Raw genomic sequence first — 6,371 nt, forward strand, 5'->3', positions numbered from 1 at the left:
ATTTAGGTAACAATGGAAATGATAGGATAACAAACTTAATAATACTCCTGACAAAATTCTATATTTACAGAACTAAACTCTGTGAAAATATTGTAAATTTTACAGGACTTAAAAACTACCTATCTCTGGTACTAGAAAAGAATTTGTTTTTTAAAAGAAAACCTTTTCATAAGGCAAATATCTGCTGGGACCCCTGGCTTCCGATTTTAGAAGACTAGTTTATTATCAAAAATTGGTACATTATGTACCAGAATTATTTATACATACATTCCTTTCCTTATCCACACCACCACCTATGTTATAATTTAATACTGCTATATGCTGGTTTTATATATATGCTTGATGTTTTGTCTATGTTTATAACTACATGTATGTTCCTCTAAGTTATTGCCTGTATGCAAATATTTTTTTTTTTGAATAAATATATCCTGCAAGTAAAATATATTTATTATTTTTTTTTTTTTATTTCATTTTTTTCCAAAATTCAAAACTTCTGTGTTTTTTTTATTTATTTATTCTTTATAATATATTTTTTTTTTTTTATCTATTCAGATTTATTGATCATTCTATATTGATAATGTTTTTAGTTGGATATATTATAATTTACAATAATTTATGAATGTATATATTACAGTTAAAGAAACTAACAATTAAATACTTATCAAATTAATTATATGCTACTAACGGTTAACGAGGCCGGAATAAGGTTCCGGTATTTGATGTATCCACTAACAAATGTAAAAATATCAATAAAGTATGATTACTTCAAAAAAAATAAAAATAAAAAAAATAAAAAAATGTTACTGTACACGTATATGGATAGAATGACTTTAAACCATGAACTCAATATCCCAATCGAACCGACCTTACTATAATTAGCCAAACAAGTGTCAACTATAAACAAACAACATTTTACATGTTCGATTTAGTACAACTTTGATAAATACATTTCAAATAAGAATACAGTGCTCTCTATCAATGAAATTGTAGAATTTGGTGTCTCTTTAATAGTTATCCCACAAGGACGCGGTGAGTCAGTGTAAGATCACAACGATGGCCGGAGGCTAGAGGATGATCTAACACTGACACACCAAGTCCGAGGGGGATAACTATTTTACATCCCAGCTCTTTTAGATTGGACGGAAAAAAAATTACAATTCATAAAATCTAGTTTGGAACGCCACACAACCATTATAATATACTTTATATATTACTGTATGATGTTTACCCTTTATGACCCCCGAACACGATAAGTAGATATCAAACAATGTCAACTCGCCCCACTTGCCTATCGGCCCACACTTTATTGCCACTTTATAAAAAAAAATCCGGATCCCCACTCTTATTCACTGACTCGCCAAACTTTTGAAAAAGGCGTAAAATCAAATTGAACAATCAATCTGACAACTTACTTATTAACGAAAAAAGGTTTAAACCCTACTGAAAAAATGTCTGCCAACTCGCCCCACTGAAGATCTTTAAGTATGTTAAATTATTGTGATTTCGTGTCCAGTCCTCCTGGTAGAGTCGTATGTGTCGTGGCTTGATATGCGAAAGGTCCTGAGATCGAATCCAAGCATATACACTGCACTTTTTCTACGTGAATTTTGATAGATCTTGATATAGGCCCCACGTGACAGGGTTTGTTAAGGTCGTCTGTAGTATTATGGTGAGACAAAAAACAGTTTTATTGTTGTTTATAATTAAGTTTACACGACGAGACTCATAGAAGATGTTTATTCTATAAGGACGATACTGTATATTGAAAATTTGTATAAAAACAATCGTTACATCACGTTTACCGAGCAAAGGTTATTTTGTAATAGATCACGCCGTTCGAAATATTCGAGTACACCCAAACCCGGAAGTTAACAATCGGTTGTTTACATTATTATTATACCAGTGTCAACAATGTTGCCAACTTGTTACCAATATCAGTATTTCGATTGAACTTATTGTTTCCGAACCTTATCTATCAACATGACTAGAGACAAGTTAAATGCAAATGCAAAGCGTAAATTAAAAGATTTGTCAATTAATACAGACTCATCATTTGATTCTCCAACACAACAACCTTATAAAAACGGATCGAAAAAACTTTCGAAAAACAACATCAGTGTTCATTCTATTCACGAGGACTTGTCGTCAGATAAGACACCGGATAATCAGAAGCATGCCTACAATACGCAAACCAGTACACCGCTTCAGTACCCGTACCCACTCCCTTTTCCTGGCCCCCTCCAGCAACGTGCTTGGTCATATTATGCAATACATCACAGCAATCGATAGCCGGCTTAGTAATTAAGAAAATATGTACAAAAAAATCGATAAATTGGAAAGTTTTGTGAAAATATGGAGAACTTGCATATTCGAGTAAAAAACACTGAAACCGGTATTGAAACCCTAACTTCACAGATGACTGAAGTACAAGATATTTGCGTTTCTCATAAAATAAAACTAGAGGAGTTATGTGTAGAGAAGGATACCATGTGGGCATCTATTGCCGCTGGTGGGGCAGGTAGTCCAGGCAAAGGGTCTAAAATTATAAAGGAACTAGACAAAATACAAAAACAAAACGAAGAACTGAAATCAACCGTGACAGATCTGCAATGTGAATCTCTGAACCATGACTTGGTGTTTAACGGAGTCGTTGGCGAACCGGGTGAAAATACCGACAGTCAATAAAAGGATTTATCCGATCTGAAATCAACATAAATAGTGAATTCAAGCAAATTCAATCACGTCCCATAATTGCATCGTTAGAAAGTTTGAAAGACCGGGAAAAAGTGCGCCGTTCAGCGAATAAGTTAAAGGCAACTCCTTTCAGTCTGAGTGAGCAGTACCCATCAGATATTCGTGTTAAACGGAAAAGGTTAATTCCAATTTTTAAAGAAGCCCGAAGTCAAAATGTCAAGGCGGTGTTGCTGAAGGACAAGCTTTACATTGATAACGATGTTTTCGACCCTTTAAAACACAAACAATTCATAAAGGAGACAACAGTGGTATTTCCGAGTGGTGCTATTTCTGGGAACTCGAAGACGAAGAGCACAGTTGGTAGTTACGACAATGAACCGGGCCCCGATAGCAGTATATGGCTGAGAAGGAAGACTCGGATAGCCTTGAAGGACTTCCAACTAGAGTTTTATCTAACATTTGAACTGATACTTTAAAATTTATCTCGTGGAATATTAATGGTGGTTTACAAACAAAACTTGATGATAAAGCATTTGTAAATTTTTTATGTACATATGATCTTGTTTTTCTTACGGAATGTTGGGTTGAAAAGGTTTTTTTCATTTCATTTACCTGATTATAATTGTCATTCATTCCCTCGATTGAAAGCTAAATCTATTCAGGGAGGAGGTAGTGTTATTTTGATTAAAAAATGTTTTTTCTACTGTTAATATTGATATTGAAACTTGTATTTTAGACTCTATTGTATGGTTGAATATTAAGCAGTAGTCTAGTCAATGTAAAAATTAACCTCAAACTGGTAAATCATTGTGTTGTATTTGAAAAAGAACATAATAAAAATATATACAAAAATATATTTTGCGGAACCTATTTAAAAATCGGAAATAAAATGTACAAAATAACGTCGAGTATTTTTCTCAAGACCGCCCACCATACACAGTTAAAGATGACGTCATGTAAACGGTACACGAAGTAAACAACGTTGAAACTCTCAATTTCAACAGAGAATGGTATGTATGTCAAATGATAACTTAGATATTATAATTTGTAGTAAATCTGAAACCAATACACACTCAATTATTCCAAATATATGCGTAACTTTAATCAAAACAAAGACATTCTACTCCGCGAATTTTGATTATCTCCCTTTGATATTTGATATTTTGCTTTCATTAATATAGCCGTAAATAAAATGAACTGCTATGTTTTTTAAGTATATAAAACTAGAAATTGAAAAACAAAAACAAAATACATTACAAAGAACGCATTAAAAAACGATAAAACTGTTTTACCCTAACCTCCCCTATTCGGGGGAAAAAAGTACGAAGCGCAGGATTAACAAAAACATGTCATTATTTGACGTATTTCGATATTTTGCTATAAACTCATGGAAAAAGAAACAGGAAAAACGATATAACTTTCCAAAATGAAATAACTTTTCAACAGTTTTACAAAAGAGAAATTGACCAATAGCGAAATAGTGATATTTCAGTGAGAGAAATATATTTAAAAAATAGAAATGGCTATATATCATTAATTCGTAGCGAAAATGACTGATATGGATTTTCTATGAATCATGTTTTATTATTTAAGTAAATTACAGTTAGATGGAACTAACAATTTAGTATTCAAAAAAAAAAAAAAAAAAAAAAAAAAAAAAAAAAAAAAAAAAAAAAAAAATACATCACAATTTTGATTGTATATTAGTATTATATACATAAATTTGCATAATTTGTAACAATCATAAAACATATATTTACAAGTTTCGTTATATTTTGTAGGTTGCTGAAATTTAGACAACATGGATACTTGCATAATATGTAATGATGATATACAAAATGGAAGCAAGACGGTTGAACTGCGAGAAAAGGGCAGTATTGGAATAAATAATGCAAGTATAGAAAGAGGAGACACTATTGTTACCAGGTCAGGTCAGCTTGTGCATTTACACTGCCGCCGTTCTTACGTAATTCCACTCGTCATCAAAGGATTAAAAAGAAAATCTACATCACCAGCACCGCTAGCTACACCACCTACACTTCGATCAGAAAAACAGTTCAGCTTTCAAGAAGACTGCTTATTTTGTGGTAATTCTACCATTGAACCAACAGCTAAAAGAAAATTATTTGACGTGCATGCCGTTCAAACAACAGAACTTCAGACAACCGTAAAGCAGATTTGCATTGAAAGAAAAGATGAATGGGCAACCGAAGTCAAAGTCAGGGTATATAAACCAAAGACAAATCTGTATATATTGCTTGTATTTATATACCCCCAGTTAAATCTAAATACTATAAGTTATATGATTGTGATTTATACAATGAGTTAGAAAATAGCATTGAGTTATACTCTGAACTTGGTCACGTTTTAATTCTTGGGGATTTGAATGGTCGAACTGGGACGTTAGTCGATTTTGTCGATAGCCTGTATTCTGTTATTGGGCAAATACTGTAAAAAAAAATTCACATTGAAAGAGTCACGATTCCAGATGTTTCTGCCACCACAAGTTGGAACTAATAAATACCAAAAAGACACTACTAAAGGCTGATCATAGTGATCTTGGTATTTCATCTGTGATCCTTTGCTTTAGTCTAATGCTGTGATGTTCATAGGTATTTGGCACTAAGCAGTACTATATTTGAACACTCAATGGTATAATGCTAGGTTTTACAAGTGCGTCACTAAACCTCTTTCTGAATTTTGAACATACATTTTATCTGGAATTAAAGCCGTGCTTAAGGTTAATGTGATACTGCCTTTTATAGAGGTGGCGTGAATCAGATGAGAATACTAGAAAATTCCAAAGACCTTTTGGAGAATATACAATCTAAGACTCTTTCATCTTGCAAAATTATTAAAACATTTGACTTTCCTACACTCTACACACGTTTCCCCATTCCAAAATCATAAAACAATGAAAGAGTTGGTATTGGTTTGTTTCGTACAAAAAGAATGGCCAACGAAGCTACAGGTATATTGTCTTATAGAGGGATAAATCCCTCTGATTCAAACAAAAATTTCTCTGAAACTGACATCAAGATGCTAGATTTCTTAATTGACAACATATGTGTTACGTTGGGAGGTTGTGTTTTTAACAAGCTATTGGCATACCCATGGGAACTAATAGTGCCCTTCTTCTTGCTGACTTGTTTCTTTATTCTTTTGAGGCTGACTACATACATGGAATTCTTAGGAAGAAAGAAAAGAAGTCAGCAATATCCGGTTAAAGGTCGTATTCATTTAAAGAGCTACTGTATATATTAGCATTTCAACGCAAAGCTAGATGCATGATAAATGTTAATAGTTTACGCCGTATTTGATTTTTCTCCAGTAACCAATTTTTTCATCTTTCTCAAGTAAAACCAAACTTTGAGTTTTCTATCCTGAATGACAAATCTCGGAAAAGTTTGTTAAAGAACTAATGACAATTCGTGTTGCATTCTACTGCAATAAGAAATCATTATGCATTTGCTCTCGTTGTTTTCTACTGTATTGTTAATTTGAAGGTAATTTCAATCGGAAACTTAAGTGAGTATGGTCTAGTAATGTTTAAGAAAAACGCAGTTCTTTTATAATACACCAGGAGGATAAAGATATCTTTTTCCATAAGTTTTGAGTTCTAGTCCTGTTAATATTCTGTACGAGGTTTTTGCCTATTCCCGCCGTGTCCTTTCCTT

The 6,371-nt window shown here is 32.7% G+C and overlaps 1 long non-coding RNA gene across 1 annotated transcript; it reads left to right on the forward strand.

The window, feature by feature from the left end:
• The first annotated feature begins 3,622 nt into the window (after positions 1 to 3,622).
• On the forward strand, positions 3,623 to 4,995 carry LOC139492497 (uncharacterized). The gene is made up of 2 exons (XR_011656861.1): positions 3,623 to 3,704; positions 4,476 to 4,995. It is a non-coding gene; the product is annotated as an uncharacterized lncRNA (long non-coding RNA).
• Positions 4,996 to 6,371: the final 1,376 nt, after the last annotated feature.

This window comes from Mytilus edulis, chromosome 10 (genome assembly GCF_963676685.1).
Source record: "Mytilus edulis chromosome 10, xbMytEdul2.2, whole genome shotgun sequence".
Taxonomy (NCBI): Eukaryota; Metazoa; Mollusca; class Bivalvia; order Mytilida; family Mytilidae; genus Mytilus; species Mytilus edulis.